Below are 20,998 nucleotides of genomic sequence, written 5' to 3' on the forward strand. Positions count from 1 at the left end.
TCAAGTTCATCTCTGAATTCAGTGAGTGGGCCGAATTGTGTCTTCAGCACTGCTGGACAGTTGCCAGCCTCTCTTGCAGGGCAGGCAATTCACCGCATAGTAAAGAGTAGAGGAATTTACTGACCTAGTCAAAAAAGTATTTATTTAGTGTGCACTCTGTGAGTGCTGATGGTGTTCTAGATGCTGGAGACACAGTGGTGAATAAGACAGGCAAAATCCTTACTCTCCCGTATGTTTTTTTCTTCTGTTTGTGGGGGAATGGGTGTAAAGCAGGGTGCCACAGGCAGCAGAGACAATAAAGACATGCTTCTGGTTGACAGACCAGCTCTGAAAAGATTGAGAAAGGGCCCGAGAACTGTCTCAGTGTCTTGTTCTAATTCACCTATCCGATAATACTTAGGAAGGAGCCTGCCAGAGAGGGAGAGATGCAAGGAATTTTAGTATAGTGTATTTACTTAAATACATGAAGCTAGGGAGTGGAGGTTTCCTTCCAATAAAAAGTCTTATTTGTACATACAAATTCAACAGATGTGAATAAACCAAAGCCCTCCCCAATTCTCAAAGTATCACTCCTTCTACCTCCTACAAGATAGCCATTGGTAGCATTTTACGTTAATATCAGTAATTACCCAATCAATATCAATATATTTTTCTCTGAACATGAAACATACATAGTATGTGTATTTAACTGTTTAAAATATTTGCCAGGCATAAACATGGAAGAATAAAGTAGGACAAGATAAAGCAAATGAATGTGCGTACCCTTTAGGTATCCTTACTAAATACATCTGCTATTTTGTTGTAAAGCAGTACTATTTTCTTTCACTTTCATCTTTTAAAAATTTTTAACTTTTTAATTTACTTGCATCTACTGTGATCTTAGGTCTTAATGTCTTGGGTCTTTTCCTTATTCGTTAAGTATGCGTTATTTACCAAATAAGATACCAGAAATAGCAAAATTAATAAACACTAATATCCTTAAAGTTCATGCCTTTATGGTCTGTGCCTGCAGGAAAACTGCTTTTGGTGGGGCTGCTGAGAACCTTTTAGCTCTCTCTCCTGCAATGTGCACTGATTGAGAGTCCTTATCTCTTGGAATGGTGTCCTGGCATCTCCTGAATTAGATTGTTCTTCTTTTGAGGTAGAGATGTCTTAAACCTCTCCAAGGAGGCCTCATGTCATGTCTCTAATACCTCATGTTCTGTAATTGCCTTTCTCACTCTCAAAGACAGAACGATGGTAAAAAGATGTTGCCTCAATTCTTTCCCTCTCTGGATTCGAAAGGAGTTATATATTGGAATTTTGGTGCTGGCTTACCCCTTACAGGTCCTCCCTCCAATGCCTATCACAGAGGATCAAATTATTAGTGAGTAAGGAAGCTCCTATGTTTCCTTGTAAAGAGAATCATACTTCTGTTTCTTTACAAAATTTCTATTTTTCTTAGAAAATTTTTTTTAATATTTATTTATTTTTGAGAGACACAGAGACAGAGCATGAGTGGGGGAGGGGCAGAGAGACAGGGAGACACAGAATCTGAGGCAGACTCCAGGCTCTGAGCTGTCAGCACAGAGCCCAACGTGGGGCTCGAACTCACAAACCGTGAGATCATGACCTGAGCCGAAGCCAGACGCTTAACCGACTGAGCCACTCAGGTGCCCCACATTTCTTTAAAAAAAAAAAAAAATGTTTATTTATTTATTTTGAGAGAGAGAGAGAGAGAGAGAGAGAGAGCACACATGGGTGTGCAATTAGGGGAGGGGCAGAGAGAGAATCTCAAGAGGGGCCTGTGCTGTCACCACAGATCCTGACATGGGGCTCAATCTCACAAACCCTGAGATTATGACCTGAGCCAAAATCAAGAGTCAGATGCTTAACCGAACGAGCCACCCAGGTGCATTGGTTCTTTATGAGATTTTTTCTTTAAAAAAAATTTTTTTTTAACTTTTGTTTGTTTTTGAGAGACAGAGCATGAGAGGGATAGGGGCAGAGAAAGAGGAAGACACAGAATCTGAAGCAGGCTCCAGTCTCTGAGCTGTCAGCAGGGAGCCCAATGTGGGCTTGCATCCATGAACCGTGAGATCATGACCTGGGCTGATGTCAGCCACTTAACTGACTCAGCCCCCAGGTCCCCCATTTACAAAATTTCTTAAAGGTTGATGCAAATTCTGCATTTTTAACACCCTATGTGTTTCCCATAATTTTTGAATAATTTTTTGAATAGTTATTTGAAAAAGAGCAGAGTAGTTTTCTAGTCAATCAAAACTATAATTTTTCAGTCAACTTACTTGACAATAAAGCCTGGATCACCAAATTATGGACTGAATTCTACCCTTTACCCACTAGGCAGGTGTGTGACTGGAGAATGATAACAAGCATTCACATTGTGCTTCCTAATTACAAAGCAGCATAGCTGAAGGACTTCATTTGATTTTTCATGAATACAGGACTCAGAATCTAAGCCAAAAAGAATACAAAAAAACCAGTAATGAAAACATGGTATACCAGTAAAGTAAATCCTTATAAAAAATGGCAACCTACCAATGGAATGGGCTCGGTTACTCTAATCTTTTCATCTCCAAATGTCCCTTATTATTAAAAGCCATTACATGAAGATACATATATGAATCAAGCAAAGTGATTCACAAAGGCACCACAAGAATTTGGACTCCTACCAGCTCACGGGAGGTCTTATGTAGAGGAGGAATTAGGTGGAAGTCTAGAGACTGTTTTCTGAACATGATTGTTATGACTAAACTGGTTATACATGTCTAACTTCTCTAACTAGTCAGACATCCAAATAAAGACTAGGGAGATATGTATGTTGTTTATGCACACTTGTACAGGGCTATAAAACGGATACCTTTTATTGAGAACAACATCCAATTATTCATGATCCCCTACTGCAATAGTACTAAGCATTTAACATGTTTTACTCTCCTTTGTGTCTGAGTCATCGTCTTGGATTGTAATGTCATGTATATTACATGACTTTAAGTCTTTGAAGCCACCAAGATAGCCTTTAGTTCTGTGCTCTGTTATACTAAGCTAGTAGGATTTAAGTATGAAATTCTGGACATTTACAATCATCTGGCAGAAAAGAAGCCTAAGGTTTCTGTATGTTCTCTAACGTAGTGCTTGTCGGACCTTATTGCATGTGTGAATCACCTGGGAATCTTCTGATTCAACAAGAATGGGTGGGGCTTGAAACCCTGCAGATCTAAGAAGCTCCCAGGTACTGCCAATGCTGTTAACCCATATGCACCATAGGTATAGTGGCACAAGATAGAATATTTGAAGGGTCTCAGGAGATAATGTGGTCTAAGTAAAATTGCTCTCCCTGATCTTCTCAATGAGTACCTAGTGCATATAGCACTGGATGCATTTTACCACAAACAAATAATTAAAGATCTTGTCCTTGTAAAGATACATATGTAATTTCCACAAGACATCAACAATAAGTAAGACAATATTTACTTTATTGTTTTAGACAGCTTTAGAGTAATCTTTATGGAAGTAGGAAAAAAAAACTTAGTGAAGAGAGGGTATCAGGATAAAGGAAAAGCATGAAAGACATACAAGAAATGAGTCGGAATAAGAAATTAAAGACAAAAATGTAAGTTTCAAAGAGGTGAGGTGGCACAATTGGACAGGAGCAAGAGTAGAAAGTAACAAAATGAAGGCAGAATTGGAAGGAGGGTTTTGGGGAAGGAAGGAGTCTGGGAAGGAAAGAGAAAGTATTTTTAGTCTACATTTCAATGGGCTCCAAGTAAGCAAACCAGTCAGTCATGCTGGCAAGTTTCATTTGGCTTCCATTGTGTCCCTGGCTCTACTGCCGCTCAGTTTTGACAAGCTAAAGAATATACATTTAGTCTTTGATGTATGATGCAATTGTAACACTGGCTACATTATAATACATCTTGCAGTCTAGGTTTGTGAAGAACTTCCTCTTTAATCCCCCTTTAAGGATATCCCTTCTGGTATGTCATTCCCATTTCTTACAGAAACTCCTTAATTTTCCACAAGGAAAATAGAGTTTTCCTCTCAAAAGAAAGCCCATATTTGGGATTGTAAAGAAAAGGAAAAGATTTTGATGCATCTTATTTTAATTATGTATTATGAAGAAAGTCACTGCAATCAGCGTTTACAAAGCAGCTTGTGTCAAAAGTTGGAATATTTGGACACCTAGTTAAAGAGTAATTTTTTTTTGTTGTTGTTCCACACAAAATAACCTTTCACCTGATTTAAACAATTCAACTGTGGGGGAAGGGACTATGGGACCAGGTGCCCAGGCCTTAAATCCTCTGTCTCTTGAGGATCTCACTAATCATCATTGCCAGCACCACCCTTGCCCTCAGGGAAGATGTCGACGCCTGCCGCCATTCGCACCCAGGCCTAGCTAAAGACACACACCCCTTTGGGAATATACCACAGCTAGCTGAGCCCCCAACAATGTTTACCAGAGGTTCAGGGCTAACAACAGAGAATTACAATATAATGAGATACAGGTAACTGCTTGTATGTGCCTTGCTCTTTAGAGCACACAGAACCCATTATCACCCCCCCTGCCCCCCCACCTCACCACCCCAATCCCCAGAGACTACCAGGAAGAAGAGAACAATTTGGGATGGTCTCTTTATTTTGGTCTTCTCAGGATGCTGTCCCTTCTGTCTTTGGCAGACTTAGGAGGAAGTTCTCTGATGATTGAAAAATCACTTCTTCACAGCCTTGAACTGGGAGGCTTATCTGCTATGAGGGGAGGAGCCTAGTAAAGATTACATTATGGGAACTGTTGAAATAAAATGCCTTGAGAGTTTATTACTGCCATTTTCAAAGGGAAAACTGAGTAGGTTACAGTATTTTATGTTATTATTTATTTATTTATGATTTATTTATTTATTTATTTATTTAATTTTTTAGCCTTATATAGTTGTTAGCAAATCTAGCTCCTTTATTTTAATTTTTTTAAATTTTTTAAAATTAAGAAATTTTTTAAATTTTATTTTTTAACATATTGAATTTATATATATGTATATACACATATACATATATGTATACATATACAATTTATACATATATACATATATGTATACATATACATCTATACATATATGTACATATATAATTTATACATTATATTTATACATATATACATATTTATACATATATGTACATATATAATTTATACATATATATTTAATATAATTTATTGTTAAATTGGCCAACATACAGTGTGTAAAGTGTGCTCTTGGTTTTTGGGGATAGATTCCTGTGGTTCATCGCTTGTATACAATACCCAGTGCTCATTCCAACAAGTGCCCTCCTCAATGCCCATCACCCATTTTTCCCTCTCCCTCACCCCTCCATCAACCCTCAGACTGTTTTCTGTACTTAAGAGTCTCTTATAGTTTGCCTCCCTCCCTCTCTTTGCAGCTTTTTTTTTTCTCCCCTTCCCTTCCCCCATCGTCTTCTCTTGGGTTCCTCAAGATCCACGTATGAATGAAAACATAGGATATCTGTCTTTCTCTGACTGACTTATTTCACTCAGCATACCTTCCAGTTCCATCCACGTTGCTGCAAATGGCATGATTTCATTCTTTCTCATTGCCAAGTAGTATTCCATTGTATGTATGAACCACATTTTCTTTATCCATTTGTCAGTTGATGGTCATTTAGGCTCAAAGCAAGCAACCAATCAAACAACAGGCATCTTTTTAAAAAATCCAGAATAATCTGTAAGCCAATACTTTTACACATGACAATTTCTTTAAAAAAATGTTTATTTATTTATTTTGAGAGAGAGAGAGAGAGCACAAGCAGGGGAGGAGCAGAGAGAGAGGGAGAGAGAGAGAGAGAGAGAGGGAGAGAGAGAGGAGAGAGAGGAGAGAAAGAGAAACCCCAAGCAGGCTCTGTGCTGTCAGTATGGAGCCCTACGCGGGGCTCAGTCTCAAGAACTGTGATACCATGACCTGAGCTGAAATCCCAGAGTTGGATGCTTAACTGACTGAGACACCCAGGTGCTCCAAGAGTTACACACTACAATTTCAAAATGAAAAAGATTCTCAGAATGTGTATTATCTCATGTGGTGTTAGTGGTCAAGTGGAGATAGTAGTTGTGGTGTATACCTTCTTTCTGCTGCTCATTTTTGTAAACGTTTGTCTTTTTGTGTTGTCTCCATTGGGAACAGAGGCGTGTATTCTGGATGATGTAACTCTTCAATTCATGTGAGAATATTTGGTTCTACATTTCTGGAGTTAGGTGTTATGCATGCCACCTTCTGGCCATTATTAAGAACACATCTAAAATGAAGGTGGGAAACAGGAGCATGGGAGAGGGTGAATTGAGCCTGAAAGCAGTGCTTTCTGAAGCCTGATACCCCAGCCTCACCACCACAATAGCCTGTGGTGCCTGTTCAATGCAGTTTGCTGGACCCCAGCCCATACTCAACATGATTGGTGTCACTGGAGGGGGAATCTGGGTTTGTAGCAAGAACTGGTGGTTCCTTTGCCCACTAAAGTTGGAGGAGCACTAGCTTAGAGACATGCAGCATTTTTCTATCCCTAATTAACTATGTACCTTAGCTCTCTTCTCTTCCTTTCCCTTCTCCATGCCTCCATTGCTATCAGTGCCCTCTACGGCGGTGGCCAAAGTAGTCTATGTGTCCTCTTGGTGGGCACCGAAACTTTTACTGTCCTGACAGCACAGGTGCCATGGTAAACCCGACACCCTGACTTACTTTTTGTATCATAATAAACATGAAAAAATGTATTTTGCATTTTTAAAACTTAATTTCCTTTAAACTTTGCAAAGCATTTTTTGTATACCTTATTTCATTGGTCCTCAAAGTTTACTTTCTATAGACTCCCTTCAGAGACCATAAAACTGAGTTTTCTTCAATTTTAATATGCATCTTTTATATTCCATATGCATAGGAGAGAGGCATATTAAAATTGATGAAAAGTCAGTTTATCATATATATTGAATTATCATATATATTGAATATATATGTGTGTGTGTGTGTGTGTGTGTGTGTGTGTGTGTGTATGTGTATATACCCAAAATGAATAGGGGTTGACCTCCTCTAAATGATCAAATGCCCTAATGTGTACTCTTTCTAGAGGTTCCTAGATTGTATAATTCCTGTTTGTACAAGTTTTAAATTTGCAATAAGCTCCTCAAAGATATTCTTTATAATTAAAAACTCCTTAAAGTTCTGTTGTTGTTGTTATTTTTTAAAATGCTACCCTGGGATTCCTGAACTTCTTCATCAGTCTAGATGTGGTCTCTGAATTCAAAGGATAGATGCAGATTGAACATTAAACTTTTCCTGGTAGAATGACTGGTTCTCCCTACTAAGACAATTTATTTATAATAATAGATCATTGTTACTCATGCTAGCTTACTGTTAATTCATTCCATAAATATTTATTGAGTGCCTATTATGTATAAAGCACTATTCCAGAGGATACAGAAATGAATAAAACATATAAAAATGACCTACCTTCCTGGAGTTCACATTTTAGTGGGAAGAGACAGGTAATAAACAATGTAAAGTATAATAAGTCCTATGGAGAAAAATAATGCAGAAATGATGGCTAGGGAGCATTGAATGCTTTGAAATGATAAATAAGGCATTCTGGGAAGGCTCACCAAGAGGGTTATATTTGAGTAAAGATGAGAGGCATGTGAGACATCTGGGGGAATAATGTTTTAGATAGAGGGCAATATAAGCACAAAGGCTCTGAGAGGCAAATTATCTTTCCAGTTTTATTGAGAAATAATTGAGGTACATCACTGTATAGATTTAAGGTGTATGCATGATGGCTCAATCTACATATATTGTGAAATAATTGTAGTAATAATTTAGTTAGCACCCATCATCTCATATAGATACAATAGAGAGAGGAAAAAATAAAAGAAAAAAATTTTCTTGTAATGAGAATTCTTAGGATTTACTGTCTTAAAACTTTCCTGTACATCATTCAGCAATTGTATATTAATACATTGTATATTAATTACATCATATTGTATATGAATTACATCCCTAGTATTTGTCCTTTAACTGAGAGTTTGTACCTTGACCCTCCCCTTTCTCCAATGGAGATAATACAGTATTTTTATTTCTCTGCCTGACTTACTTCACTAACATAATGCCTTTAGGGGCGCCTGGGTGGCTCAGTCGGTTAAGCGTCTGACTTCGACTCAGGTCACGATCTCACGGTCCGGTCCGTGAGTTCGAGCCCTGCATCGGGCTCTGGGCTGATGGCTTGGAGCCTGGAGCCTGCTTCCGATTCTGTGTCTCCCTCTCTCTCTGCCCCTCCCCTGTTCATTCTCTGTCTCAAAAATAAATAAACGTTAAACAAAAATTTATAAAAAAAAAGTCAAAAAAAATCCCCATAATGCCTTCAAGCTTCATCCATGTTGTTACAAGTGGCAGGATTTCCTTGTTTCTTCTGGCTGAATAATATTTTTACACACACACATACACACACATCACTACTTCTTTATCCATTCATCTATGGATGGACACAGGCTTTTCCCATGTCTTGGCTATTATAAATAATGCCACTATGAACATAAAGGTGCAGGTATGTTTTTGAATCAGTGTTTTTGTTTTCTTCAGATAAACATCCAGAAGAGGAATTGCTGGATCATGTGGCAGTTCTATTTTTAATTTTACGAGGAACCTCCCTACTGTTTTCCATAATGTCTGTGCCAATTTACATTTCCACCGACAGTGTAGAAGGCTTCCCTTTTCTTCACATTCTTAACACCAGTTATTATCTCTTGTTGTTTTGATGATGACCATCCTAACAGGTGTGATATGATGTGAGAAAGGAATATGCGTGGAATATTCCAGGTTAGCAAGGAGGCCTATGTTACAGGGACTGAGAAAGTGAGGAGGCAATGGTAGAAAGTGAAATCAGAAGGTGACTGGGTGCTCGACTGATCAAGACATTATAGGCCATTGTGTGGACTCTGAGTGAAATGTGTAGCTATTGATGGGTTTTTAGGAAAGAAGGGACCTGGAATGTTTTAAAAAGATCACTCTGAATCTTATGTTAAGAACAGACTGAAAAGGGCCCGAGAAAGAACAGGAAGACCAACTAAGAGGCTGCCGTAGACCAATTCAACAAATATTCACATTCCTATCCTCTACATTAGGTAGAGTAAATTTTACCCACCCACTAAAACTGGATTTGCTCATTGAACTTGATTTAGCCAATGAAATGTGAGTGAAAAGTTACCGTATGCCAATCTAGAGATGAGGCTTTAAAAGACACAGCTGGTTTTCTTCAGCCCTGTTGTGCTTTGTCAAACGTGTAGCCCAAGTAGCAGGTGTTCCTTTAGTCTGGGCACCAGAATGAGAGACATGGAGCAGATAGGAACTTGACCAACAGCCTAGAGCCAAGACAAGACGACCCAGCAAAGCTCAGCCAAGCACAGGAAAGTCACAGCAGACTTGTAGATTTATGAGCAAGAAGTAAATTATGTTGGAAGCCACTGAGATTTGGAAGGATATTTTTTATGCAGTAAAGCCTGCTTCATGCAGGTACTAGTATAATAATTTAGGCAAAGAGTGATGGCAAACTAGAGTGAAATCAGATGGTTGTGGTAGGATAAGAATCTGGATATATTTTTGAAGACAGGGAATATTGAAAGAGGGACATGATGTGGGGCATGCACAGGAGATCAGAGTTAAACTTTGTACATGTTAAATTTGATATACCTATTAGATTTACAAATAGAGGTGTCCAACGAGTGGTTTGAAATTTAAATAAAGTCTTCAGGAGAAAACTACTTCTTCTGACCATGATAGATTAACAAGGACTGAATTATTCTCCTACCTTTAAGAACTAGAAAGTTGGAAAATGATGTTTTCAAAACATTGGCTAACAGGCACTGGGGATCCTGAGAGAAGGAAAAACAAACAAGGTGAACCTTATTGCCCTATTTTGGCTTGCCATCTGGAAGCAATTTTCAGTTTTCAGTTTTCAGTGGGGGGAGGGAAAACTCAAACAAAGCCTGTTGGTCTCACTGAATGGAGGAAATAGAGATAGGAGTTCAGAGAGGCTAAGGCGGCTAGAATCTTTTTTGGTGGGGGGAGGGAGGAAGAGAAACAGTGAGGCAGAGAGAGAGGAGGAGGGAGAGAGAAAGATTGATTCAGAAATTTTCAGAGGCCTCTTGACCTTAGTCTGAGTACTGATAAATGCATGTGAGAGAGGCAACTACCCCAGGCAGGGGAAAGGACCACTGCAAAGCAATAAGCCAAATAATTCCTAAAGCTCACATGAGACTGGGATGATTTTCAGTGGGATCATTTTCACCAGTCAGAGAGGAAAGACCTTGTGTTGTGTGGGGCATTGGAGAGAATCCTCAGAAGGGTACCTTAGTAGTTAAGTAGTAGTGAGGCTAAATTAGCACTAGGCTAAAGGATGTTCTGAGTCTCCCTCACGAAGTTTAAAAATAAGCCTCAAAAGAGTCAGACTGATTCAAAGCAACTTAACTGTGTGCCAGAAGAAAGCCCAACACTATTAAAAGGAACCCAACAAAATATGGCACCTATTTATGTAAGGTCTCAATGTCCAGTGTTCAGTAAAAATTACTAGAAATTCACAAAGGCAGAAACATGACCTATAATCACAAGAAAAATGTCAATAAATAGAACTAGAAATTACAGAGGTGATAGAATAACTAAAATTGGTTATTATAAATTTACTTCATATTAGCACAAGAGTAGGGAGAAACAGAATGTGATGAAAAGAGAAACGGATAATATGAAAAAGACCCAAATCAAACATCAGGAGATAAAAAAAATAGGTACCCAAAAGGAAGAATAAATGGGCTAGATAAACTGAGTAGAAACTGCAAAAGAAAAGAACAGACCAATAGAAACTATAGAAATGACGTACAGAGAGGAAAAAGGGTTGAAAGAAAAGGGAACAGAGCATGAATGACCTGAGGTACAATGTCAGGAGATGATGCATATTTAGAATTGAAATCCTAGAAGCAAGGTAGGGAGAGGGTAGAAAATATTTAAAGGAAAATGGCCAAATTTTTTCCAAATCTGATGAAAACTCTGAGCGCACAGATCCAAGAAACTCAACAAATTCCAAGGAGGAAAATTATAAAGAAAACCACACCAAGGCACGTTATAATCAAATTTTAGGAAGCAATGATAAAGAGAAGATCCTAATAGTAGCCAGAATAAAAAAGACATATTCACATCAGGAACTTTTTGTCAGAAACTATGCAACACAGAAGACAATCCTCAGTATTTAAAAAAAAAAATTAATGTTTATTTCTGAGAGAGAGACTGAGTGTGAGTGGGGGAATGGCAGAAAAAGAAGGAGAAACAGAAGCAGAAGCAGGCTTCAGGCTCGGAGCTGTCAGCACAGAGCCCGAAACCCACAGACCGTGAGATCATGACCTGAACCGAAGTTGGACCCTTAACCAACTGAGCCACCCAGGCACCCGGCAATCCTCAGTATTAAAAGAAAAAAAGTCAATCTAGAATTCTACAGCCAGCTTTCAGATTTTTCACAAAGGGAAGTGAAACAAACACTTCTCAGACAAACATATGTGAACAAAATTAGTGTCAGCAGATCTATATTGTAAGAAACGCTGAAGGAACTTATTCAGGCAGAAGAAAAATACCCGATGGAAATTTGGATCTTTATTAAGGAATGGAAAGTACTAGAAATGGTAAGTATATGGTAAATATAAAATGCTTTATGTTCTGAGTTTTTAAGTCTTTTAAAAAGATAACGGACTGCTTAAAGTGAAATAGAAATAATGTATTTTTGGGTTTAAAACATATGTAGAAATAAAGTATATGATAAAATAGCTCAAAGGACAGGATGGTGAAATAGAAATATTGGGTTGAAAGTTCCTCATAATGTGCATGAAATGACTTATCATTTGAAGGTAGATCGTTGTATTAGTTACCTATTCCTGAATAACAAATTACCCCAAGTTTAGCAACTTAAAACAGCAGTGAACATTTGTTATCTCACATAGTTTTGTGCTTTAGGATGGGCTTAGCTGGTTGGCTCTGACTCAAGATATCTCATGAGGCTGCAGTTAAGATTAAAAGGGGTTTCTGTCATCTGAACACTTTACTGGGAATGGAGAATTTGCTTCCAAGATGGCCCACTCATATGACTGGAAAGTTGGTGCTGGGTCTTGGCCAGAGTCCTCAGTTACTTTCTGTGTGAACTCTCTTTAGGGATATTGAATGTCCTCAGGGCGGCAGCTGGCTTCCTCAATGAGTGATTAAAAAAAAAAAAAAAGAAAAAAAGTTGGAAGCTGAAATATCTTTTTTACCTAGCTTAAGAAATCACACACTGTCAGTTTTATTGTTTACACAGGTCATCTCTACTCAGTGTGGGAGTAGACTATATTAGGGCTTGAACATTAGAATACAGAGATCATTGGAGAACATCTTGGAAGCTGATTAACTCAACTGTAGTTAGAGTAACATACTGTAAATTCAAGAGCATCAGTGAAAAATTCTTTAAGTGAAACTTTAGCAAATATAGTCCACCATATATAAAAAAAGATAATACATCTTTTGTCCCACTTTTGCTGAGAAATAACTTACATCATTGTATAAGTTCGAGGCACACAACATGACGGTTTGATGTACATATATTATGAAATTATTACCACAATAGGTTCAGCTAACATCTATCTTCACAATAGATATAGGTACCTTTATATCTATATACCTTCACCTTTATATAGGTACAATATAAAAAAAAGAAAGAAGAAAATAATAAAGGGAAAGAAATTCCTCCTTGTGATAAGAAGTCTTAGGATTCACTCTCTTAACAAGTTTCCTAAATATCATACAATAGTATTCATGATAATGCTCATGTTGTACATCCCTACTACTTATTTATCTTATATCTAGAAGCTTAATCCTTTTGACTACTTTCCTTCAATTCCTTTTCCCTCCACTCCCTGCCTCTGGTAACCATGTCTCGGCTATTGTAAATAATGCTGCTATGAACGTGGAAGTTCAGATATGTTTTCAAGTTAGTGTTTTCGTTATTTGGATATATTCCCAGAGGTGGGATTGCTGAATCAATGATAGTTCTGTTTTTAATTTTTTAAGGATCCTCCACACGGTTTTCCTTAAGGGCTATACCAATTTATAATCCTACCAACAGTGCACAAGGATTACCTTTTCTCCACATCTATGCCAGAATTTATCTTTTGTCTTTTTGATATTGGCCATTTCAACAGGCATGAGGTAATACTTCATTGTGGCTTTAATTTGCATAGGGTAATACATTTTAAAAATTTTTCATTCATTTTTTGAGAGAGAGAGAGAGAGAGAGAGAGAGAGAATGCAAGTAGGGAAGGGACAGAGAAAGAGGGAGATACAGAATCTGAAGTGGGCTCCAGCTCTGAGCTGTCAGCACAGAGTCTGATGCAGGTCTTGAACCCACAAACCATGAGATCATGACCTGAGCTGAAGTTGGACACTCAACTGAGCTGCCCAGGTGCCCCAGGATAATACATTGTGACCAATGAAAGTTCATCTCAGGAATTCAGTTTTAGTTTAACATTCAAAAATAAATATAATTCACCAATTAACAGAAAATAAAGAAGATAAAATTCATAACCACCTCAATAGATGCAGTAAAAGCATTTTTTTTTCCTCAAAATTCAACACCCAGTCGTGATAAAAACTCTACAAACTGGAAATAGAAGAGGACTTCTTCAATCTGATAAAGGGCATCTACAAAATCCTTACATCTAGTATCATACTGAATACTTTCTCCTGAACACTGGCAACAAGGCAAGGATGCCCACTCTCACCACTTCTTTTCTATTTTCATTGTGATTTCTAGCTAGTGCAATATTATAAGAAAAAGAAGCAAAAGACATACAAATTGGAAAGGAAGCTGCTTTTATTTGCATATGACATGATCATCTACATTGAAAACAATAATTAGCGAATCTACAAAGAAGATACTGGGGAGAAAAAGAAGCTACTGGAACTAATATATAAATAGCAAAGTAGCAGGATACAAAGTCAATATTCAATAAATTAATTGTATTTCTATATATTCACAACCAACAATTGGGATTTGAATTTAATATAATAATACATTTTAATGGCATTAAAGTATTTAATAGTTTTAAAATATGAAATATTTCAGTTTTATAAAATATGTGCAAGAATTATACACTTAAAAATATAAAATTTATTGAAAGAAAGTAAAGAAAATCTCAAAGATGGGGACACATACCAGGTTCACAGATTGAAAGACTAATTATTGTTAAAATGTCAAGTGTCCCTACATTATCTATAGATTCAATGTAATCTGTCCAATCCTAGCACCTTTTATTATTTGGTAAAAATTTATAAATTGACTCAAGAATCTATAGGCAAATTAAAAGTGCTAAAGTAGCCAAAACAATTTTTGAAAAAGAACAAAATTTGAGAACGTATATATTATCTGATTCCTAGTCTTACTCTGAAGTTTTGCAGTAATCAAATACCATGGTATTGGCATGAGAATAGACATATAGGAAAGTGGAAATAAAAAGACAATCCCAAAATAGATACATACATGTGTAGCCAATTTCTTTTCAACAAAGTTTTCAAGTTAATTCAGTGGGGAAAGGATAGTTGTTGCCATAAATGGTGTTGGAACAACTGGATAACCACATGAACCTTGACCCTTAGCACACATTCTCTAAAAAATTAACTTCAAGTGGATTATACACCTAAATATGAGCTAAAACCATATGACTTATAGAAGAAAACATAGGCAAATATCTTTATAACCTTAGTTTAGGCAAATACATTTTAGGATACAAAATGTATAAACCATACATTTTTTTTTAAAAGGTGGTAAAATAAGAATGAATTGAAATGTAAAATTTTTGCTCTTCAACATACTCTGTTAAGAAGAGGAAAAGGCAAGCTACAGATGGAAGGAAAATATTGGCAAAACGTAGATCTGATGAAGAACTTGCATCCATAATAGAACTCTTACAACTTAATAATAAGATAAATATATGACAACAAAAATGGGTGACAGATTTGTAGACACTTCCACAAATAAGTTGTATGAATGCTAAATGTACATATGTATGTATGATATGTATGATATCATATGTATGATAGCTTATGTATGATGTTCAACATTATTGGTTATGAAAGAAATGCAAAATAAAATCACAATGAAATATCCACATGTGCCAATTTTTGGTAGCTTTATTTGAACTCAAATTTCCCTCAAGTGGGAATGAATAAACAGATTGTTGTGCATGCATGCAAGGAATTCTACATAGCAGTAAATAGGAAAGAACCAATGATTCATGTAATAATGTGAATGGGTATCAAAAATTTTTTGTTAAGTGAAAGGCCATTCTCAAAATATCACATAATGGATAATTCCATTGATATGAAGTTCTAGAAAAGATAAAACTCTAAAGACAGGAAGCAGACTGGTGGTTGCCAGAAGCTGAGGCAGGGTATGGGGGGAGGTTTTTACTGCAAAAGAGCAGAAGAGAACATTCTGGATGAAAGAAATGTTCCACATCTTGCTTTTGGTGGTGGTTATGTGACTGTATTCATTTGTCAAAACTCATAAATTGTATAATTTTATTGAATGTAGGTTATACCTCAAAATAGCTAATTAAAAATTTTTTAAGAGAGGTCTGGGTTAGAGATACATGTGTAACTCATGTGTATATAGATGGAATTTAAGGCTATGAAAATGGATGATATATATGAAGCTCAAAGATTGAGCACTGGGGTACTACAATGTTTAGAAACCAGGGAGATGGGTAGGAAGTAGCAAAAATGACTCAGAAAGAGTAGCCAGTAAAGAAAATGGAGTATTTGAAATGTCTTGGAAGCCAAATGATAAAGGTATTTCACAAAGAAGTGAGTGATCATCTGTGTCAAATGCTGTTGATGTGTCAAAAAATATGAGGAATGACTGTTTCTTATTGAATATAGCAGTCAAATATGAAGGCAATTCATATTTTGCCTTGAACAAGAGAATATTGACTGGGACTGCATTGGTTTGGTTCAAAAAAAGAATGGGCGTAGTCAGAGATAATGAAGAGGCAACTCCAAATTAGTTTTGCTGTAAACTAATTTTTTACTTTTTGCTGTAAAGTAAAGGAGTGTAATGGAGTGTAGGTAATGAGGTACTAAGTGTAGGTAATGAAGTAGTAAGGTAATGAAGATGATGATGATGATGATGATGATGATGATGATGATGATGATGATGGTGGTGGTGGTGATGATGATAACTTAAGATGGTGCAATGTTAACATGTTTTTATGCTTGTGGGAAGGATTCATCAGAGAGAGAAACATCTATGATATAGGAAAAAGAGGGAATATTTCTAGTAGCAATATCCTTGAGCAAGAGAAAGTTGATGGGATCTAGTGAATGAGTTGAAGCATTGGCCTTGGATAGGGGTACAGACAGTTTGTATTAATAGAATAATTCAGAGTGTATGGACACATGTACAATGAGATGGATAGATGTGGCGGTGGAGCTTATGGGAATTCAAAACAAGTTACTTCTGTTTTCTACTTCTATTTTCTCAGAGGTACAGGAAGCAAGATTATGAACTGCAAATGAAGATAAAGAGGAACTTGGAGGACTGAAGTGAGAATAGAAGTGAGAAATGAAACAACCATCTAGGATGCATGTGTGAAGGAACCAGGGAAATAGGGTTTGATTGTTGGGCAGCATCAAGAGGCTACTTCTGCAGAATGACTATCCCTTTCAAATGAGAACAGTCAGGTTTTCTCTGGATTCATCCAGCTACAGGATGCAGGCACAAAGTAGATGGAGAGATGAACTTACCCAGTATTAAAGTTTTGCTACAAGAGAATGAGAAGGTGGAAGAGAGGCAAAAGAGTTGAGAATATGTACAAGGGAATGATGATAAAGATGGGCGGTGTATTTAGACTGTGAAAAGAAGTGAGGACACAAGGAGGGTGGTGGCCAGTAGAAAGGTGGTAGGATTAATGGACGGTAGGATGTAAAAGGGAGTAAGAATTGTTTAAACCAGAGTACTAGAGATAGTAAGTTTGAAAGACAAAAGCTATGATTGGGGAAGGGATTTCTTAAAAGTGAAAGTCGGGAAGAGGTAACTACAAGGCCAGGGGTTGACTATGCAAGTGACTATCTGAAATGGGTAGAGAACAAGGTTACTGAAAAAGAAGAAGTTGCAGTGACATTTTCATGCCCTGGGTCACATCCCCTCGGTCTAGCTCGGATTTCATCAGCAGTTGTGGCAAACGGTTCCTGTTTGTTTTTGCCTCCCTGCCTTGAGCACCTATCTCACCTCTGCTTTTCCGCCTCAGGGGTTTCCTTTGAGAGCTCTCTAAGTGCAGGGAAGGGTAGTCTGGAATTGTGGAGGAGTGTATACTTCTGGCGACAAATCTAAACCAGTTGGGATCAGGAGTTGATGGAGCCCCAGCTTCCCTTCTTTGGAAGGCAGTTCAGTTTAACATGGTTCCTCAGAAGGATTGAGTAGCTCTTGTGTATTCTGGTAACTAATACAGTAGCATACACCCCTTCTTGCTCCCTCACTATTACTTCTGGGAATCACCTCTCTAAAAAATTACCTACAGCCAAGTCCTTATTTCAGGATCTGCTTTGGAAAAACCAAATTAAGGAACTCAGAAGCCAGCTTGTTCAAAGGATGATTCAAATGGACATTTAAAAGATCATAGTAATGCTGGAACAAACAAAGTAATATAGGAAATACAATCTACAAGGAACAGGGGGAGCATTACTTAGCCTGGTGCCTAGCACTCGGTAATGATTTGGCAAATATTTGTTGCATGAATAATGCAGGGAGCATGCTGATCCTTTACAACCCATTCTGAAGAATTTCAGTTTCCTACTGTAAGAACTCCTTGAAGAATCATTCTGAGGTCCATTGTGTCACATCCAAACCACACTGACTTGATAAATAGGAACGGTGAGACAGGTTTAAAGGCAGGTTGAGGACAGAAACTACCAGTAAGTAGGGAAATTCAATTATGCTGCTTTGAATTATCTGTGAAAGGAAAGGTCTGGATATTTGCTGAGAACTGGCAAACTGGAACCATTCCGTGTAGGTTGAGGAACTGCAATGAAATATCTGAAGCCCACTCAAGGTGATCTTCCTTACCTTCCTCCTCAAACTGTGCTCGGCAAACCTCCTTCTGGGCACAATCACTTTCACAGATTAATAGAATGAAGAGGTTTTTCTATTGCTGCACTTCTTTGTATGAAAGGGCTTTAAATTAATGAAATGTTACTGTAAATTCATTAAGAAACACATTTACAGCTTTAATATTTGTGTTTCCCTAATGCATACCTAAATGGTTCCTGAAAGTGAAACAACAATGTAGGCAGTTGATTAACTTTAAACATTATCTCTAAATGAAACATAGCATATTTACAGGGAAAGAGCTGATTAATGTTGAACAGGAAGATAAGAGGAACTGATGGAAACATTCATCTAGGAGTTATACCTGAGATGCTGAGTTTCTAAATGTAATGCCTTTCCTTATCTCTATAATGAAAATTGTCATTAGGAAGATGGCAGAAGTAGGTTGTTACTCCTGGTAATGAAATAAGTCATGAAACACTTGAGAGTATACTCATTAAACATACTCTTGTATTTATTGGTAGAAAGGAAAATGATCTCATTTATGTTTTAGAGAGAGATACTAATGGACACATTAAAGACACAGATTCTGTTCTATTATTCTAACACTTTTAAGCATATATACAACATAGACCATTTGCTTTTAGATGGCTGAATACCACGAAAGAGGCACTTTACATTTAAAACTTGTTTTATATTTTATAACTAAAAACCAGCTTATACCTATAAATACACAATTTGGTGTATCTGTTTACGTACCTATGTGTCTGTCTATTATGAGAGTTGCTCCTGGGTATCTCAATTAGTTCATTATGGAAAATATGGAAAAATTGATAAGTAATAAAAAAGGAAATTTAAACCACCCATAATTCCACTTCAGGGATCATTACTATTATCACAATACCATATTTTGGAAAGGCAATTTAATAATATATATCAAAAGTCAACTGGTATCAAAAGATATCTAATCCTTGACTCAGAAAGGGTTTTCCTCAAGGAAATAGTTACTGGATAGGTTCCTAAGGCATTTGTTGCAGTGTTTAAAATATTTTTAAACATGAAATACTGTGTATAAAACTATTTTCGAAAATTCATCATTGTCTAGCTATACATTGAAACACTAAATAGCCAATACAAATGATGTTGTAGAAGAGTGTTCAATGATATTGAGAGATCTTCGCTATATAAAAGCTCAGTGAAAACAGCAGTGTCTAAAATAGTAAATAATGATGGGTATGCATGTGTGTGTCTGTGTAGAGAGAAGACTATAGGCATACCCCTCACATTTCATGATGACTATCTCTGACTGGTAGGTTTTCAATTTTCTTTTTGTTATTTATATTTTTTAAATGATATAAAATAAACAAGGTCCTTTTAAAAATGCAAATAATTACAAGAAAGAGCAGACATATAACTTACACTTCTAAATGCAGCTATCAAGTTACGGAAATTTGAGAGAAAGACATTTATCAAAGGTTTGATAATTTTGCTTCATATAAAATATAAACACAAAGGGCAAAATATCTAGGGTGCCTGGGTGGCTCAGTAGGTTGAGTCCAATTCTTGATTTCTACTCAGGTCATACAGGATCTCACTATCGTGAGATTGAGCCTTGCCGTGGGATCCACGTGGAACCTGCTTAAGATTCTCTCCCTTCTTCTTCCCCTTGCTCTCTCTCTCTTTCTCTCAAAAAAAAAAAAAAAAAAAAAAAGAAGGTATAACATCTGAATATTCCTATAGAATCTTTACCCAGAAATGAGAGAGGTAGGAGAAAACCTTAGAAAAGGGAGTAAAGATGGGGTGCCTGGGTGGCTCAGTTGGTTAAGCGGCCAACTTCAGCTCAGGTCATGATCTTGTGGTTCCTGAGTTTGAGCCCCGCATCAGGCTCTGTGCTGACAGCTCAGAACCTGGAGCCTGCCTCAGATTCTGTGTCTCCCTCTCTCTTTCTGCCCCTCCCCGCCACTCACCCTCTGTCGGTCTCTCAAAAATAAACTTAAAAAAGTTAAAAAAAAAAGATACAGGAACCAAATTTAATTTAAAATAGCACTTAAGGGGGAGCCTGGGTGTCTCAGTCGGTTGAGCGTCCGACTTCGGCTCAGGTCATGATCTCAGTTTGTGAGTTCGAGCCCCACGTCGGGCTCTGTGCTGACAGCTCAGAGCCTGGAGCCTGCTTGGGATTCTGTGTCTCCCTCTCCCCTTGCCACCGCCCCTGCCCCCACTCACCCTCTGACTCTCTCTCCCTCAAAAATAAATAAACATGAAAAACAATTTTAAAATAGCACTTAAGGCCAGACCTAGTCTCACTCTTTTCACAGAGAATTGATAAAAAGTGACTGCCTTTCAGAAATAGGTCCCAGAGGTGTGGATGGCGCTGGCTTGCTGTCTACTCCATTATTGTTCCTTGGAGAGTCTGTGATAGAAGCTGAGAAGACAGGCACATTGTTTGGTGGTGCTGTGAACATATTGATGTTCTTCAGGTGTTATTTCAGTAAGATTTCTTTAACAAGCTACAAGCTCCTTTTTTAAAAGTAGGATTGCATCTAATACACAGTCAAAACTTACTGTAAAATAATTATATAACCCATTCCTCAATTTTTAGTTAAAATAGATGAAAATGAACATTGCATGGGTGAAAAGGAGGTCACAGAAGCAACGGAAGGGGCCGGTTGTCACTGGGAGCAGCAGGGTCTTTGATCAGCCAGAGGAGGATGCTGATACCTAAGATCAAGGAAAGAGGGCGCCAGAAAGGGAGAGAGTAAGGAATGGGTTGGCAAACTTTTTCTGTAAAGAGACACATAGTAAATATTTTAGGCTTTGCAGACCATATGGCTTCTGTCCCAACTGTCTG

This window comes from Lynx canadensis, chromosome F2 (genome assembly GCF_007474595.2).
Source record: "Lynx canadensis isolate LIC74 chromosome F2, mLynCan4.pri.v2, whole genome shotgun sequence".
NCBI lineage: Eukaryota > Metazoa > Chordata > Mammalia > Carnivora > Felidae > Lynx > Lynx canadensis.